This window comes from Hypomesus nipponensis, chromosome 20 (genome assembly GCF_054491055.1).
Source record: "Hypomesus nipponensis isolate SF chromosome 20, ASM5449105v1, whole genome shotgun sequence".
Lineage (NCBI taxonomy): Eukaryota > Metazoa > Chordata > Actinopteri > Osmeriformes > Osmeridae > Hypomesus > Hypomesus nipponensis.
Genome location: NC_140380.1, coordinates 2,065,001 through 2,077,500, shown reverse-complemented (window position 1 = coordinate 2,077,500; position 12,500 = coordinate 2,065,001). Strand labels below are relative to the sequence as shown.

Here is a 12,500-nt window from a genome sequence, read left to right as displayed (position 1 = left end):
AGCAATTGACAATGCAAGGTGGTCTCTCTCTCTCTCTCTCTCTCTCGTTTCAAAATGAAAACAGCTTCCAGCCCCTTTCATGAAGGACTACTTGTGCATATTGCAAGATGTCAGTTTCTAAGTGAATGAGCAAAAGAGCATACAGCACCTGGTATTCCCAGGCGGTCTCCCATCCAAGTACTAACCAGGCCCGACCCTGCTTAGCTTCCGAGATCAGACGAGATCGGGCGTTGCCAGGCTGGTATGGCCGTACGAAATAAGTTGACAACCATAGGCTACTTATCCATATACAGATTTAGCAATTGACAATGCAAGGTGGTCTCTCTCTCTCTCTCTCGTGTCAAAATGAAAACAGCTTCCAGCCCCTTTCATGAAGGACTACTTGTGCATATTGCAAGATTTCAGTTTCTAAGTGAATGAGCAAAAGAGCATACAGCACCTGGTATTCCCAGGCGGTCTCCCATCCAAGTACTAACCAGGCCCGACCCTGCTTAGCTTCCGAGATCAGACGTGATCGGGCGTTGCCAGGCTGGTATGGCCGTACGAAATAAGTTGACAACCATAGGCTACTTATCCATATACAGATTTAGCAATTGACAATGCAATGTGGTCTCTCTCTCTCTCTCTCTCTCGTGTCAAAATGAAAACAGCTTCCAGCCCCTTTTATGAAGGACTACTTGTGCATATTGCAAGATGTCAGTTTCTAAGTGAATGAGCAAAAGAGCATACAGCACCTGGTATTCCCAGGCGGTCTCCCATCCAAGTACTAACCAGGCCCGACCCTGCTTAGCTTCCGAGATCAGACGTGATCGGGCGTTGCCAGGCTGGTATGGCCGTACGAAATAAGTTGACAACCATAGGCTACTTATCCATATACAGATTTAGCAATTGACAATGCAAGGTGGTCTCTCTCTCTCTCTCTCTCGTGTCAAAATGAAAACAGCTTCCAGCCCCTTTCATGAAGGACTACTTGTGCATATTGCAAGATGTCAGTTTCTAAGTGAATGAGCAAAAGAGCATACAGCACCTGGTATTCCCAGGCGGTCTCCCATCCAAGTACTAACCAGGCCCGACCCTGCTTAGCTTCCGAGATCAGACGAGATCGGGCGTTGCCAGGCTGGTATGGCCGTACGAAATAAGTTGACAACCATAGGCTACTTATCCATATACAGATTTAGCAATTGACAATGCAAGGTAGTCTCTCTCTCTCTCTCTCTCTCTCGTGTCAAAATGAAAACAGCTTCCAGCCCCTTTCATGAAGGACTACTTGTGCATATTGCAAGATGTCAGTTTCTAAGTGAATGAGCAAAAGAGCATACAGCACCTGGTATTCCCAGGCGGTCTCCCATCCAAGTACTAACCAGGCCCGACCCTGCTTAGCTTCCGAGATCAGACGAGATCGGGCGTTGCCAGGCTGGTATGGCCGTACGAAATAAGTTGACAACCATAGGCTACTTATCCATATACAGATTTAGCAATTGACAATGCAAGGTGGTCTCTCTCTCTCTCTCTCGTGTCAAAATGAAAACAGCTTCCAGCCCCTTTCATGAAGGACTACTTGTGCATATTGCAAGATTTCAGTTTCTAAGTGAATGAGCAAAAGAGCATACAGCACTTGGTATTCCCAGGCGGTCTCCCATCCAAGTACTAACCAGGCCCGACCCTGCTTAGCTTCCGAGATCAGACGTGATCGGGCGTTGCCAGGCTGGTATGGCCGTACGAAATAAGTTGACAACCATAGGCTACTTATCCATATACAGATTTAGCAATTGACAATGCAAGGTGGTCTCTCTCTCTCTCTCTCTCTCGTGTCAAAATGAAAACAGCTTCCAGCCCCTTTTATGAAGGACTACTTGTGCATATTGCAAGATGTCAGTTTCTAAGTGAATGAGCAAAAGAGCATACAGCACCTGGTATTCCCAGGCGGTCTCCCATCCAAGTACTAACCAGGCCCGACCCTGCTTAGCTTCCGAGATCAGACGTGATCGGGCGTTGCCAGGCTGGTATGGCCGTACGAAATAAGTTGACAACCATAGGCTACTTATCCATATACAGATTTAGCAATTGACAATGCAAGGTGGTCTCTCTCTCTCTCTCTCTCTCTCGTGTCAAAATGAAAACAGCTTCCAGCCCCTTTCATGAAGGACTACTTGTGCATATTGCAAGATGTCAGTTTCTAAGTGAATGAGCAAAAGAGCATACAGCACCTGGTATTCCCAGGCGGTCTCCCATCCAAGTACTAACCAGGCCCGACCCTGCTTAGCTTCCGAGATCAGACGAGATCGGGCGTTGCCAGGCTGGTATGGCCGTACGAAATAAGTTGACAACCATAGGCTACTTATCCATATACAGATTTAGCAATTGACAATGCAAGGTAGTCTCTCTCTCTCTCTCTCTCTCTCGTGTCAAAATGAAAACAGCTTCCAGCCCCTTTCATGAAGGACTACTTGTGCATATTGCAAGATGTCAGTTTCTAAGTGAATGAGCAAAAGAGCATACAGCACCTGGTATTCCCAGGCGGTCTCCCATCCAAGTACTAACCAGGCCCGACCCTGCTTAGCTTCCGAGATCAGACGAGATCGGGCGTTGCCAGGCTGGTATGGCCGTACGAAATAAGTTGACAACCATAGGCTACTTATCCATATACAGATTTAGCAATTGACAATGCAAGGTGGTCTCTCTCTCTCTCTCTCTCTCTCGTGTCAAAATGAAAACAGCTTCCAGCCCCTTTCATGAAGGACTACTTGTGCATATTGCAAGATTTCAGTTTCTAAGTGAATGAGCAAAAGAGCATACAGCACCTGGTATTCCCAGGCGGTCTCCCATCCAAGTACTAACCAGGCCCGACCCTGCTTAGCTTCCGAGATCAGACGAGATCGGGCGTTGCCAGGCTGGTATGGCCGTACGAAATAAGTTGACAACCATAGGCTACTTATCCATATACAGATTTAGCAATTGACAATGCAAGGTAGTCTCTCTCTCTCTCTCTCTCTCTCTCTCGTGTCAAAATGAAAACAGCTTCCAGCCCCTTTCATGAAGGACTACTTGTGCATATTGCAAGATGTCAGTTTCTAAGTAAATGAGCAAAAGAGCATACAGCACCTGGTATTCCCAGGCGGTCTCCCATCCAAGTACTAACCAGGCCCGACCCTGCTTAGCTTCCGAGATCAGACGTGATCGGGCGTTGCCAGGCTGGTATGGCCGTACGAAATAAGTTGACAACCATAGGCTACTTATCCATATACAGATTTAGCAATTGACAATGCAAGGTGGTCTCTCTCTCTCTCTCTCTCTCTCTCGTGTCAAAATGAAAACAGCTTCCAGCCCCTTTCATGAAGGACTACTTGTGCATATTGCAAGATGTCAGTTTCTAAGTGAATGAGCAAAAGAGCATACAGCACCTGGTATTCACAGGCGGTCTCCCATCCAAGTACTAACCAGGCCCGACCCTGCTTAGCTTCCGAGATCAGACGAGATCGGGCGTTGCCAGGCTGGTATGGCCGTACGAAATAAGTTGACAACCATAGGCTACTTATCCATATACAGATTTAGCAATTGACAATGCAAGGTAGTCTCTCTCTCTCTCTCTCTCTCTCTCTCTCTCTCTCTCTCTCGTGTCAAAATGAAAACAGCTTCCAGCCCCTTCCATGAAGGACTACTTGTGCATATTGCAAGATGTCAGTTTCTAAGTGAATGAGCAAAAGAGCATACAGCACCTGGTATTCACAGGCGGTCTCCCATCCAAGTACTAACCAGGCCCGACCCTGCTTAGCTTCCGAGATCAGACGAGATCGGGCGTTGCCAGGCTGGTATGGCCGTACGAAATAAGTTGACAACCATAGGCTACTTATCCATATACAGATTTAGCAATTGACAATGCACGGTAGTCTCTCTCTCTCTCTCTCTCTCTCTCTCTCGTGTCAAAATGAAAACAGCTTCCAGCCCCTTTCATGAAGGACTACTTGTGCATATTGCAAGATGTCAGTTTCTAAGTGAATGAGCAAAAGAGCATACAGCACCTGGTATTCCCAGGCGGTCTCCCATCCAAGTACTAACCAGGCCCGACCCTGCTTAGCTTCCGAGATCAGACGAGATCGGGCGTTGCCAGGCTGGTATGGCCGTACGAAATAAGTTGACAACCATAGGCTACTTATCCATATACAGATTTAGCAATTGACAATGCAAGGTAGTCTCTCTCTCTCTCTCTCTCTCTCTCTCTCTCGTGTCAAAATGAAAACAGCTTCCAGCTCCTTTCATGAAGGACTACTTGTGCATATTGCAAGATGTCAGTTTCTAAGTGAATGAGCAAAAGAGCATACAGCACCTGGTATTCCCAGGCGGTCTCCCATCCAAGTACTAACCAGGCCCGACCCTGCTTAGCTTCCGAGATCAGACGTGATCGGGCGTTGCCAGGCTGGTATGGCCGTACGAAATAAGTTGACAACCATAGGCTACTTATCCATATACAGATTTAGCAATTGACAATGCAAGGTGGTCTCTCTCTCTCTCTCTCTCTCTCGTGTCAAAATGAAAACAGCTTCCAGCCCCTTTCATGAAGGACTACTTGTGCATATTGCAAGATGTCAGTTTCTAAGTGAATGAGCAAAAGAGCATACAGCACCTGGTATTCCCAGGCGGTCTCCCATCCAATTACTAACCAGGCCCGACCCTGCTTAGCTTCCGAGATCAGACGTGATCGGGCGTTGCCAGGCTGGTATGGCCGTACGAAATAAGTTGACAACCATAGGCTACTTATCCATATACAGATTTAGCAATTGACAATGCAAGGTGGTCTCTCTCTCTCTCTCTCTCTCTCTCGTGTCAAAATGAAAACAGTTTCCAGCCCCTTTCATGAAGGACTACTTGTGCATATTGCAAGATGTCAGTTTCTAAGTGAATGAGCAAAAGAGCATACAGCACCTGGTATTCCCAGGCGGTCTCCCATCCAAGTACTAACCAGGCCCGACCCTGCTTAGCTTCCGAGATCAGACGTGATCGGGCGTTGCCAGGCTGGTATGGCCGTACGAAATAAGTTGACAACCATAGGCTACTTATCCATATACAGATTTAGCAATTGACAATGCAAGGTGGTCTCTCTCTCTCTCTCTCTCTCTCTCTCTCTCGTGTCAAAATGAAAACAGCTTCCAGCCCCTTTCATGAAGGACTACTTGTGCATATTGCAAGATGTCAGTTTCTAAGTGAATGAGCAAAAGAGCATACAGCACCTGGTATTCCCAGGCGGTCTCCCATCCAAGTACTAACCAGGCCCGACCCTGCTTAGCTTCCGAGATCAGACGTGATCGGGCGTTGCCAGGCTGGTATGGCCGTACGAAATAAGTTGACAACCATAGGCTACTTATCCATATACAGATTTAGCAATTGACAATGCAAGGTGGTCTCTCTCTCTCTCTCTCTCTCGTGTCAAAATGAAAACAGTTTCCAGCCCCTTTCATGAAGGACTACTTGTGCATATTGCAAGATGTCAGTTTCTAAGTGAATGAGCAAAAGAGCATACAGCACCTGGTATTCCCAGGCGGTCTCCCATCCAAGTACTAACCAGGCCCGACCCTGCTTAGCTTCCGAGATCAGACGAGATTGGGCGTTGCCAGGCTGGTATGGCCGTACGAAATAAGTTGACAACCATAGGCTACTTATCCATATACAGATTTAGCAATTGACAATGCAAGGTAGTCTCTCTCTCTCTCTCTCTCTCTCGTGTCAAAATGAAAACAGCTTCCAGCCCCTTTCATGAAGGACTACTTGTGCATATTGCAAGATGTCAGTTTCTAAGTGAATGAGCAAAAGAGCATACAGCACCTGGTATTCCCAGGCGGTCTCCCATCCAAGTACTAACCAGGCCCGACCCTGCTTAGCTTCCGAGATCAGACGAGATCGGGCGTTGCCAGGCTGGTATGGCCGTACGAAATAAGTTGACAACCATAGGCTACTTATCCATATACAGATTTAGCAATTGACAATGCAAGGTAGTCTCTCTCTCTCTCTCTCTCTCTCTCTCTCTCTCTCTCGTGTCAAAATGAAAACAGCTTCCAGCCCCTTTCATGAAGGACTACTTGTGCATATTGCAAGATTTCAGTTTCTAAGTGAATGAGCAAAAGAGCATACAGCACCTGGTATTCCCAGGCGGTCTCCCATCCAAGTACTAACCAGGCCCAACCCTGCTTAGCTTCCGAGATCAGACGAGATCGGGCGTTGCCAGGCTGGTATGGCCGTACGAAATAAGTTGACAACCATAGGCTACTTATCCATATACAGATTTAGCAATTGACAATGCAAGGTGGTCTCTCTCTCTCCCTCTCGTGTCAAAATGAAAACAGCTTCCAGCCCCTTTCATGAAGGACTACTTGTGCATATTGCAAGATTTCAGTTTCTAAGTGAATGAGCATACAGCACCTGGTATTCCCAGGCGGTCTCCCATCCAAGTACTAACCAGGCCCGACCCTGCTTAGCTTCCGAGATCAGACGAGATCGGGCGTTGCCAGGCTGGTATGGCCGTACGAAATAAGTTGACAACCATAGGCTACTTATCCATATACAGATTTAGCAATTGACAATGCAAGGTGGTCTCTCTCTCTCTCTCTCTCTCGTGTCAAAATGAAAACAGCTTCCAGCCCCTTTCATGAAGGACTACTTGTGCATATTGCAAGATTTCAGTTTCTAAGTGAATGAGCAAAAGAGCATACAGCACCTGGTATTCCCAGGCGGTCTCCCATCCAAGTACTAACCAGGCCCGACCCTGCTTAGCTTCCGAGATCAGACGAGATCGGGCGTTGCCAGGCTGGTATGGCCGTACGAAATAAGTTGACAACCATAGGCTACTTATCCATATACAGATTTAGCAATTGACAATGCAAGGTAGTCTCTCTCTCTCTCTCTCTCTCTCTCTCTCTCTCTCGTGTCAAAATGAAAACAGCTTCCAGCCCCTTTCATGAAGGACTACTTGTGCATATTGCAAGATTTCAGTTTCTAAGTGAATGAGCATACAGCACCTGGTATTCCCAGGCGGTCTCCCATCCAAGTACTAACCAGGCCCGACCCTGCTTAGCTTCCGAGATCAGACGAGATCGGGCGTTGCCAGGCTGGTATGGCCGTACGAAATAAGTTGACAACCATAGGCTACTTATCCATATACAGATTTAGCAATTGACAATGCAAGGTGGTCTCTCTCTCTCTCTCTCTCTCTCTCTCTCTCTCTCGTGTCAAAATGAAAACAGTTTCCAGCCCCTTTCATGAAGGACTACTTGTGCATATTGCAAGATGTCAGTTTCTAAGTGAATGAGCAAAAGAGCATACAGCACCTGGTATTCCCAGGCGGTCTCCCATCCAAGTACTAACCAGGCCCGACCCTGCTTAGCTTCCGAGATCAGACGAGATCGGGCGTTGCCAGGCTGGTATGGCCGTACGAAATAAGTTGACAACCATAGGCTACTTATCCATATACAGATTTAGCAATTGACAATGCAAGGTAGTCTCTCTCTCTCTATCTCTCGTGTCAAAATGAAAACAGCTTCCAGCCCCTTTCATGAAGGACTACTTGTGCATATTGCAAGATGTCAGTTTCTAAGTGAATGAGCAAAAGAGCATACAGCACCTGGTATTCCCAGGCGGTCTCCCATCCAAGTACTAACCAGGCCCGACCCTGCTTAGCTTCCGAGATCAGACGAGATCGGGCGTTGCCAGGCTGGTATGGCCGTACAAAATAAGTTGACAACCATAGGCTACTTATCCATATACAGATTTAGCAATTGACAATGCAAGGTAGTCTCTCTCTCTCTATCTCTCGTGTCAAAATGAAAACAGCTTCCAGCCCCTTTCATGAAGGACTACTTGTGCATATTGCAAGATGTCAGTTTCTAAGTGAATGAGCAAAAGAGCATACAGCACCTGGTATTCCCAGGCGGTCTCCCATCCAAGTACTAACCAGGCCCGACCCTGCTTAGCTTCCGAGATCAGACGAGATCGGGCGTTGCCAGGCTGGTATGGCCGTACGAAATAAGTTGACAACCATAGGCTACTTATCCATATACAGATTTAGCAATTGACAATGCAAGGTGGTCTCTCTCTCTCTCTCTCTCTCTCGTTTCAAAATGAAAACAGCTTCCAGCCCCTTTCATGAAGGACTACTTGTGCATATTGCAAGATGTCAGTTTCTAAGTGAATGAGCAAAAGAGCATACAGCACCTGGTATTCCCAGGCGGTCTCCCATCCAAGTACTAACCAGGCCCGACCCTGCTTAGCTTCCGAGATCAGACGAGATCGGGCGTTGCCAGGCTGGTATGGCCGTACGAAATAAGTTGACAACCATAGGCTACTTATCCATATACAGATTTAGCAATTGACAATGCAAGGTGGTCTCTCTCTCTCTCTCTCGTGTCAAAATGAAAACAGCTTCCAGCCCCTTTCATGAAGGACTACTTGTGCATATTGCAAGATTTCAGTTTCTAAGTGAATGAGCAAAAGAGCATACAGCACCTGGTATTCCCAGGCGGTCTCCCATCCAAGTACTAACCAGGCCCGACCCTGCTTAGCTTCCGAGATCAGACGTGATCGGGCGTTGCCAGGCTGGTATGGCCGTACGAAATAAGTTGACAACCATAGGCTACTTATCCATATACAGATTTAGCAATTGACAATGCAATGTGGTCTCTCTCTCTCTCTCTCTCTCGTGTCAAAATGAAAACAGCTTCCAGCCCCTTTTATGAAGGACTACTTGTGCATATTGCAAGATGTCAGTTTCTAAGTGAATGAGCAAAAGAGCATACAGCACCTGGTATTCCCAGGCGGTCTCCCATCCAAGTACTAACCAGGCCCGACCCTGCTTAGCTTCCGAGATCAGACGTGATCGGGCGTTGCCAGGCTGGTATGGCCGTACGAAATAAGTTGACAACCATAGGCTACTTATCCATATACAGATTTAGCAATTGACAATGCAAGGTGGTCTCTCTCTCTCTCTCTCTCGTGTCAAAATGAAAACAGCTTCCAGCCCCTTTCATGAAGGACTACTTGTGCATATTGCAAGATGTCAGTTTCTAAGTGAATGAGCAAAAGAGCATACAGCACCTGGTATTCCCAGGCGGTCTCCCATCCAAGTACTAACCAGGCCCGACCCTGCTTAGCTTCCGAGATCAGACGAGATCGGGCGTTGCCAGGCTGGTATGGCCGTACGAAATAAGTTGACAACCATAGGCTACTTATCCATATACAGATTTAGCAATTGACAATGCAAGGTAGTCTCTCTCTCTCTCTCTCTCTCTCGTGTCAAAATGAAAACAGCTTCCAGCCCCTTTCATGAAGGACTACTTGTGCATATTGCAAGATGTCAGTTTCTAAGTGAATGAGCAAAAGAGCATACAGCACCTGGTATTCCCAGGCGGTCTCCCATCCAAGTACTAACCAGGCCCGACCCTGCTTAGCTTCCGAGATCAGACGAGATCGGGCGTTGCCAGGCTGGTATGGCCGTACGAAATAAGTTGACAACCATAGGCTACTTATCCATATACAGATTTAGCAATTGACAATGCAAGGTGGTCTCTCTCTCTCTCTCTCGTGTCAAAATGAAAACAGCTTCCAGCCCCTTTCATGAAGGACTACTTGTGCATATTGCAAGATTTCAGTTTCTAAGTGAATGAGCAAAAGAGCATACAGCACTTGGTATTCCCAGGCGGTCTCCCATCCAAGTACTAACCAGGCCCGACCCTGCTTAGCTTCCGAGATCAGACGTGATCGGGCGTTGCCAGGCTGGTATGGCCGTACGAAATAAGTTGACAACCATAGGCTACTTATCCATATACAGATTTAGCAATTGACAATGCAAGGTGGTCTCTCTCTCTCTCTCTCTCTCGTGTCAAAATGAAAACAGCTTCCAGCCCCTTTTATGAAGGACTACTTGTGCATATTGCAAGATGTCAGTTTCTAAGTGAATGAGCAAAAGAGCATACAGCACCTGGTATTCCCAGGCGGTCTCCCATCCAAGTACTAACCAGGCCCGACCCTGCTTAGCTTCCGAGATCAGACGTGATCGGGCGTTGCCAGGCTGGTATGGCCGTACGAAATAAGTTGACAACCATAGGCTACTTATCCATATACAGATTTAGCAATTGACAATGCAAGGTGGTCTCTCTCTCTCTCTCTCTCTCTCGTGTCAAAATGAAAACAGCTTCCAGCCCCTTTCATGAAGGACTACTTGTGCATATTGCAAGATGTCAGTTTCTAAGTGAATGAGCAAAAGAGCATACAGCACCTGGTATTCCCAGGCGGTCTCCCATCCAAGTACTAACCAGGCCCGACCCTGCTTAGCTTCCGAGATCAGACGAGATCGGGCGTTGCCAGGCTGGTATGGCCGTACGAAATAAGTTGACAACCATAGGCTACTTATCCATATACAGATTTAGCAATTGACAATGCAAGGTAGTCTCTCTCTCTCTCTCTCTCTCTCGTGTCAAAATGAAAACAGCTTCCAGCCCCTTTCATGAAGGACTACTTGTGCATATTGCAAGATGTCAGTTTCTAAGTGAATGAGCAAAAGAGCATACAGCACCTGGTATTCCCAGGCGGTCTCCCATCCAAGTACTAACCAGGCCCGACCCTGCTTAGCTTCCGAGATCAGACGAGATCGGGCGTTGCCAGGCTGGTATGGCCGTACGAAATAAGTTGACAACCATAGGCTACTTATCCATAAACAGATTTAGCAATTGACAATGCAAGGTGGTCTCTCTCTCTCTCTCTCTCTCTCGTGTCAAAATGAAAACAGCTTCCAGCCCCTTTCATGAAGGACTACTTGTGCATATTGCAAGATTTCAGTTTCTAAGTGAATGAGCAAAAGAGCATACAGCACCTGGTATTCCCAGGCGGTCTCCCATCCAAGTACTAACCAGGCCCGACCCTGCTTAGCTTCCGAGATCAGACGAGATCGGGCGTTGCCAGGCTGGTATGGCCGTACGAAATAAGTTGACAACCATAGGCTACTTATCCATATACAGATTTAGCAATTGACAATGCAAGGTAGTCTCTCTCTCTCTCTCTCTCTCTCTCTCGTGTCAAAATGAAAACAGCTTCCAGCCCCTTTCATGAAGGACTACTTGTGCATATTGCAAGATGTCAGTTTCTAAGTAAATGAGCAAAAGAGCATACAGCACCTGGTATTCCCAGGCGGTCTCCCATCCAAGTACTAACCAGGCCCGACCCTGCTTAGCTTCCGAGATCAGACGTGATCGGGCGTTGCCAGGCTGGTATGGCCGTACGAAATAAGTTGACAACCATAGGCTACTTATCCATATACAGATTTAGCAATTGACAATGCAAGGTGGTCTCTCTCTCTCTCTCTCTCTCTCTCGTGTCAAAATGAAAACAGCTTCCAGCCCCTTTCATGAAGGACTACTTGTGCATATTGCAAGATGTCAGTTTCTAAGTGAATGAGCAAAAGAGCATACAGCACCTGGTATTCACAGGCGGTCTCCCATCCAAGTACTAACCAGGCCCGACCCTGCTTAGCTTCCGAGATCAGACGAGATTGGGCGTTGCCAGGCTGGTATGGCCGTACGAAATAAGTTGACAACCATAGGCTACTTATCCATATACAGATTTAGCAATTGACAATGCAAGGTAGTCTCTCTCTCTCTCTCTCTCTCTCTCTCTCTCTCTCTCGTGTCAAAATGAAAACAGCTTCCAGCCCCTTCCATGAAGGACTACTTGTGCATATTGCAAGATGTCAGTTTCTAAGTGAATGAGCAAAAGAGCATACAGCACCTGGTATTCACAGGCGGTCTCCCATCCAAGTACTAACCAGGCCCGACCCTGCTTAGCTTCCGAGATCAGACGAGATCGGGCGTTGCCAGGCTGGTATGGCCGTACGAAATAAGTTGACAACCATAGGCTACTTATCCATATACAGATTTAGCAATTGACAATGCACGGTAGTCTCTCTCTCTCTCTCTCTCTCTCTCTCTCGTGTCAAAATGAAAACAGCTTCCAGCCCCTTTCATGAAGGACTACTTGTGCATATTGCAAGATGTCAGTTTCTAAGTGAATGAGCAAAAGAGCATACAGCACCTGGTATTCCCAGGCGGTCTCCCATCCAAGTACTAACCAGGCCCGACCCTGCTTAGCTTCCGAGATCAGACGAGATCGGGCGTTGCCAGGCTGGTATGGCCGTACGAAATAAGTTGACAACCATAGGCTACTTATCCATATACAGATTTAGCAATTGACAATGCAAGGTAGTCTCTCTCTCTCTCTCTCTCTCTCTCTCGTGTCAAAATGAAAACAGCTTCCAGCTCCTTTCATGAAGGACTACTTGTGCATATTGCAAGATGTCAGTTTCTAAGTGAATGAGCAAAAGAGCATACAGCACCTGGTATTCCCAGGCGGTCTCCCATCCAAGTACTAACCAGGCCCGACCCTGCTTAGCTTCCGAGATCAGACGTGATCGGGCGTTGCCAGGCTGGTATGGCCGTACGAAATAAGTTGACAACCATAGGCTACTT

The 12,500-nt window shown here is 47.1% G+C and overlaps 37 non-coding genes and 5 pseudogenes across 37 annotated transcripts; all 42 read right to left on the bottom strand.

Annotated features, from left to right (window-relative positions):
* Window positions 1–136: 136 nt before the first annotated feature.
* On the bottom strand, window positions 137–255 carry LOC146244980 (5S ribosomal RNA). Its single transcript, XR_014738562.1, has one exon. It is a non-coding gene; the product is annotated as a 5S ribosomal RNA (ribosomal RNA).
* Window positions 256–427: 172 nt separating this feature from the next.
* Window positions 428–546, bottom strand: LOC146244979 (5S ribosomal RNA). The gene has a single exon (XR_014739336.1). It is a non-coding gene; the product is annotated as a 5S ribosomal RNA (ribosomal RNA).
* A 176-nt stretch (window positions 547–722) lies between these two features.
* LOC146244978 (5S ribosomal RNA) lies at window positions 723–841 on the bottom strand. Its single transcript, XR_014739335.1, has one exon. It is a non-coding gene; the product is annotated as a 5S ribosomal RNA (ribosomal RNA).
* A 174-nt stretch (window positions 842–1,015) lies between these two features.
* On the bottom strand, window positions 1,016–1,134 carry LOC146244977 (5S ribosomal RNA). Its single transcript, XR_014738561.1, has one exon. It is a non-coding gene; the product is annotated as a 5S ribosomal RNA (ribosomal RNA).
* Window positions 1,135–1,312: 178 nt separating this feature from the next.
* LOC146244976 (5S ribosomal RNA) lies at window positions 1,313–1,431 on the bottom strand. Its single transcript, XR_014738559.1, has one exon. It is a non-coding gene; the product is annotated as a 5S ribosomal RNA (ribosomal RNA).
* A 172-nt stretch (window positions 1,432–1,603) lies between these two features.
* Window positions 1,604–1,722, bottom strand: LOC146244975 (5S ribosomal RNA; annotated as a pseudogene).
* A 176-nt stretch (window positions 1,723–1,898) lies between these two features.
* On the bottom strand, window positions 1,899–2,017 carry LOC146244974 (5S ribosomal RNA). Its single transcript, XR_014739334.1, has one exon. It is a non-coding gene; the product is annotated as a 5S ribosomal RNA (ribosomal RNA).
* Window positions 2,018–2,195: 178 nt separating this feature from the next.
* Window positions 2,196–2,314, bottom strand: LOC146244973 (5S ribosomal RNA). Its single transcript, XR_014738558.1, has one exon. It is a non-coding gene; the product is annotated as a 5S ribosomal RNA (ribosomal RNA).
* A 178-nt stretch (window positions 2,315–2,492) lies between these two features.
* On the bottom strand, window positions 2,493–2,611 carry LOC146244972 (5S ribosomal RNA). The gene has a single exon (XR_014738557.1). It is a non-coding gene; the product is annotated as a 5S ribosomal RNA (ribosomal RNA).
* Window positions 2,612–2,789: 178 nt separating this feature from the next.
* On the bottom strand, window positions 2,790–2,908 carry LOC146244971 (5S ribosomal RNA). The gene has a single exon (XR_014738556.1). It is a non-coding gene; the product is annotated as a 5S ribosomal RNA (ribosomal RNA).
* A 182-nt stretch (window positions 2,909–3,090) lies between these two features.
* Window positions 3,091–3,209, bottom strand: LOC146244970 (5S ribosomal RNA). Its single transcript, XR_014739333.1, has one exon. It is a non-coding gene; the product is annotated as a 5S ribosomal RNA (ribosomal RNA).
* A 180-nt stretch (window positions 3,210–3,389) lies between these two features.
* LOC146244969 (5S ribosomal RNA) lies at window positions 3,390–3,508 on the bottom strand. Its single transcript, XR_014739858.1, has one exon. It is a non-coding gene; the product is annotated as a 5S ribosomal RNA (ribosomal RNA).
* A 196-nt stretch (window positions 3,509–3,704) lies between these two features.
* LOC146244968 (5S ribosomal RNA) lies at window positions 3,705–3,823 on the bottom strand. Its single transcript, XR_014739857.1, has one exon. It is a non-coding gene; the product is annotated as a 5S ribosomal RNA (ribosomal RNA).
* Window positions 3,824–4,007: 184 nt separating this feature from the next.
* Window positions 4,008–4,126, bottom strand: LOC146244967 (5S ribosomal RNA). Its single transcript, XR_014738554.1, has one exon. It is a non-coding gene; the product is annotated as a 5S ribosomal RNA (ribosomal RNA).
* Window positions 4,127–4,312: 186 nt separating this feature from the next.
* On the bottom strand, window positions 4,313–4,431 carry LOC146244966 (5S ribosomal RNA). Its single transcript, XR_014739332.1, has one exon. It is a non-coding gene; the product is annotated as a 5S ribosomal RNA (ribosomal RNA).
* A 178-nt stretch (window positions 4,432–4,609) lies between these two features.
* LOC146244965 (5S ribosomal RNA) lies at window positions 4,610–4,728 on the bottom strand (annotated as a pseudogene).
* Window positions 4,729–4,908: 180 nt separating this feature from the next.
* On the bottom strand, window positions 4,909–5,027 carry LOC146244964 (5S ribosomal RNA). The gene has a single exon (XR_014739331.1). It is a non-coding gene; the product is annotated as a 5S ribosomal RNA (ribosomal RNA).
* A 186-nt stretch (window positions 5,028–5,213) lies between these two features.
* On the bottom strand, window positions 5,214–5,332 carry LOC146244963 (5S ribosomal RNA). The gene has a single exon (XR_014739329.1). It is a non-coding gene; the product is annotated as a 5S ribosomal RNA (ribosomal RNA).
* A 176-nt stretch (window positions 5,333–5,508) lies between these two features.
* Window positions 5,509–5,627, bottom strand: LOC146244962 (5S ribosomal RNA; annotated as a pseudogene).
* Window positions 5,628–5,805: 178 nt separating this feature from the next.
* Window positions 5,806–5,924, bottom strand: LOC146244961 (5S ribosomal RNA). Its single transcript, XR_014738553.1, has one exon. It is a non-coding gene; the product is annotated as a 5S ribosomal RNA (ribosomal RNA).
* A 192-nt stretch (window positions 5,925–6,116) lies between these two features.
* Window positions 6,117–6,235, bottom strand: LOC146244960 (5S ribosomal RNA). The gene has a single exon (XR_014739691.1). It is a non-coding gene; the product is annotated as a 5S ribosomal RNA (ribosomal RNA).
* A 164-nt stretch (window positions 6,236–6,399) lies between these two features.
* Window positions 6,400–6,518, bottom strand: LOC146244959 (5S ribosomal RNA). Its single transcript, XR_014738552.1, has one exon. It is a non-coding gene; the product is annotated as a 5S ribosomal RNA (ribosomal RNA).
* Window positions 6,519–6,694: 176 nt separating this feature from the next.
* LOC146244958 (5S ribosomal RNA) lies at window positions 6,695–6,813 on the bottom strand. Its single transcript, XR_014738551.1, has one exon. It is a non-coding gene; the product is annotated as a 5S ribosomal RNA (ribosomal RNA).
* A 182-nt stretch (window positions 6,814–6,995) lies between these two features.
* Window positions 6,996–7,114, bottom strand: LOC146244957 (5S ribosomal RNA). The gene has a single exon (XR_014738550.1). It is a non-coding gene; the product is annotated as a 5S ribosomal RNA (ribosomal RNA).
* Window positions 7,115–7,304: 190 nt separating this feature from the next.
* Window positions 7,305–7,423, bottom strand: LOC146244956 (5S ribosomal RNA). The gene has a single exon (XR_014738548.1). It is a non-coding gene; the product is annotated as a 5S ribosomal RNA (ribosomal RNA).
* A 174-nt stretch (window positions 7,424–7,597) lies between these two features.
* On the bottom strand, window positions 7,598–7,716 carry LOC146244955 (5S ribosomal RNA). Its single transcript, XR_014739770.1, has one exon. It is a non-coding gene; the product is annotated as a 5S ribosomal RNA (ribosomal RNA).
* A 174-nt stretch (window positions 7,717–7,890) lies between these two features.
* On the bottom strand, window positions 7,891–8,009 carry LOC146244954 (5S ribosomal RNA). Its single transcript, XR_014738547.1, has one exon. It is a non-coding gene; the product is annotated as a 5S ribosomal RNA (ribosomal RNA).
* A 178-nt stretch (window positions 8,010–8,187) lies between these two features.
* Window positions 8,188–8,306, bottom strand: LOC146244953 (5S ribosomal RNA). Its single transcript, XR_014738546.1, has one exon. It is a non-coding gene; the product is annotated as a 5S ribosomal RNA (ribosomal RNA).
* Window positions 8,307–8,478: 172 nt separating this feature from the next.
* Window positions 8,479–8,597, bottom strand: LOC146244952 (5S ribosomal RNA). Its single transcript, XR_014739328.1, has one exon. It is a non-coding gene; the product is annotated as a 5S ribosomal RNA (ribosomal RNA).
* Window positions 8,598–8,773: 176 nt separating this feature from the next.
* On the bottom strand, window positions 8,774–8,892 carry LOC146244951 (5S ribosomal RNA). Its single transcript, XR_014739327.1, has one exon. It is a non-coding gene; the product is annotated as a 5S ribosomal RNA (ribosomal RNA).
* Window positions 8,893–9,066: 174 nt separating this feature from the next.
* Window positions 9,067–9,185, bottom strand: LOC146244950 (5S ribosomal RNA). Its single transcript, XR_014738545.1, has one exon. It is a non-coding gene; the product is annotated as a 5S ribosomal RNA (ribosomal RNA).
* Window positions 9,186–9,363: 178 nt separating this feature from the next.
* Window positions 9,364–9,482, bottom strand: LOC146244949 (5S ribosomal RNA). Its single transcript, XR_014738544.1, has one exon. It is a non-coding gene; the product is annotated as a 5S ribosomal RNA (ribosomal RNA).
* Window positions 9,483–9,654: 172 nt separating this feature from the next.
* LOC146244948 (5S ribosomal RNA) lies at window positions 9,655–9,773 on the bottom strand (annotated as a pseudogene).
* Window positions 9,774–9,949: 176 nt separating this feature from the next.
* On the bottom strand, window positions 9,950–10,068 carry LOC146244947 (5S ribosomal RNA). Its single transcript, XR_014739326.1, has one exon. It is a non-coding gene; the product is annotated as a 5S ribosomal RNA (ribosomal RNA).
* Window positions 10,069–10,246: 178 nt separating this feature from the next.
* LOC146244946 (5S ribosomal RNA) lies at window positions 10,247–10,365 on the bottom strand. The gene has a single exon (XR_014738542.1). It is a non-coding gene; the product is annotated as a 5S ribosomal RNA (ribosomal RNA).
* A 178-nt stretch (window positions 10,366–10,543) lies between these two features.
* LOC146244945 (5S ribosomal RNA) lies at window positions 10,544–10,662 on the bottom strand. Its single transcript, XR_014738541.1, has one exon. It is a non-coding gene; the product is annotated as a 5S ribosomal RNA (ribosomal RNA).
* A 178-nt stretch (window positions 10,663–10,840) lies between these two features.
* Window positions 10,841–10,959, bottom strand: LOC146244944 (5S ribosomal RNA). The gene has a single exon (XR_014738540.1). It is a non-coding gene; the product is annotated as a 5S ribosomal RNA (ribosomal RNA).
* Window positions 10,960–11,141: 182 nt separating this feature from the next.
* On the bottom strand, window positions 11,142–11,260 carry LOC146244943 (5S ribosomal RNA). The gene has a single exon (XR_014739324.1). It is a non-coding gene; the product is annotated as a 5S ribosomal RNA (ribosomal RNA).
* A 180-nt stretch (window positions 11,261–11,440) lies between these two features.
* Window positions 11,441–11,559, bottom strand: LOC146244942 (5S ribosomal RNA; annotated as a pseudogene).
* A 192-nt stretch (window positions 11,560–11,751) lies between these two features.
* LOC146244941 (5S ribosomal RNA) lies at window positions 11,752–11,870 on the bottom strand. Its single transcript, XR_014739856.1, has one exon. It is a non-coding gene; the product is annotated as a 5S ribosomal RNA (ribosomal RNA).
* A 184-nt stretch (window positions 11,871–12,054) lies between these two features.
* Window positions 12,055–12,173, bottom strand: LOC146244940 (5S ribosomal RNA). Its single transcript, XR_014738539.1, has one exon. It is a non-coding gene; the product is annotated as a 5S ribosomal RNA (ribosomal RNA).
* A 182-nt stretch (window positions 12,174–12,355) lies between these two features.
* LOC146244939 (5S ribosomal RNA) lies at window positions 12,356–12,474 on the bottom strand. The gene has a single exon (XR_014739323.1). It is a non-coding gene; the product is annotated as a 5S ribosomal RNA (ribosomal RNA).
* Window positions 12,475–12,500: the final 26 nt, after the last annotated feature.